At 45.4% G+C, this 1,084-nt stretch overlaps 1 long non-coding RNA gene across 1 annotated transcript in view; it reads right to left on the reverse strand.

The window, feature by feature from the left end:
- The window catches only part of LOC110296935, a 7,393-nt gene extending 6,823 nt beyond the window's left edge, over positions 1 to 570 (reverse strand). The window contains exon 1 of the long non-coding RNA XR_002378226.1: positions 372 to 570. This is a non-coding gene — a long non-coding RNA (uncharacterized LOC110296935). The remainder of the gene's footprint in view (positions 1 to 371) is intronic.
- Positions 571 to 1,084: the final 514 nt, after the last annotated feature.

Raw genomic sequence — 1,084 nt, forward strand, 5'->3', positions numbered from 1 at the left:
TGGGAATGGGTGGGTAGGGAAGTGGGGGGGAGGGTATGGGGGACTTTTGGGATAGCATTGGAAATGTAATTGAGGAAAATATGTAATAAAAAATATTAAAAATTTTTAAAAAAGAAATAAAAGAAGGACATACAGATCAATCACAAACACTGGGCAATGTAACAAGAGTAGTCCAAGTGAGAGAAAATACAAGATAATGCCATCAAATCAAGGGCTTAGAAACACCCGGGAGATATTGGCTGAGGAAGACCCATTGAGGCAGATAGCTGGGAATCCCTTCAGAGAGTGAGCGGAGAGGAGACTGTCCGGTGATTGGGACATCCAAATGAAAGAAAAGATAACAGCAGAAAGGTAACTATCAAATCAGGCACCTAATAGCCAGCCACCCAGCAGGAAGGACCCAGCGAGCGGAAGCAGTGAGCTGGAGTTCCGGTCCGAGTCCTCGGCGGAAGTTCCTCTGTTCCGAGAACTTACTTCTCTGTCACACCGAGAACATCATTACTATATCACAGGACAACCAGTAGCAATGGCTGTTGGAACAGTTTACTTTCCAGCTGTTCTCGAGGACATGCTTTTGAATGTGCTTCTGTGTTGTTTCTTCCTCTCCCATAAAGCCACGGGGCCAGCCTGACCCAGGACAGGGGATTTCGGAGGATCTTCAGTCTTAAGTAGCAACGTTACTTCCTGAGGCAGTTTGTCCATGAGCTCAAAAAGCACAGGCCATTTTACCAATATAAATACATTCCAAGGGGTTATGGTATATCATCAACAGATACAGCTGGGTCCACTTTGATACCCTCTCTGGAATGCTGCAGAAATCATTTCAGTGATTGTTCAATATACTCATTTAGGTTTAAAGGAGACACGTGTCCATTTTATTTCAGGAAGTTGTACGCGTGTGGTGGTTTGAGTGGGAAATGTCCCCCACAGACTTACATATTTGAACACTTGGTCCACAGCTTGAGGTGGTGTTTGGGGAGAGGGTGAGTCCTTGCTGGAGGAGGTACACCACTGAGGGTGGGATTTGAAAGCTTATAGATGCTCCCTGCTTTCAGTTCATTCTCTCCGCTTTGTGCTTTCCACT

Source organism: Mus caroli, chromosome 6 (assembly GCF_900094665.2).
Source record: "Mus caroli chromosome 6, CAROLI_EIJ_v1.1, whole genome shotgun sequence".
Taxonomy (NCBI): Eukaryota; Metazoa; Chordata; class Mammalia; order Rodentia; family Muridae; genus Mus; species Mus caroli.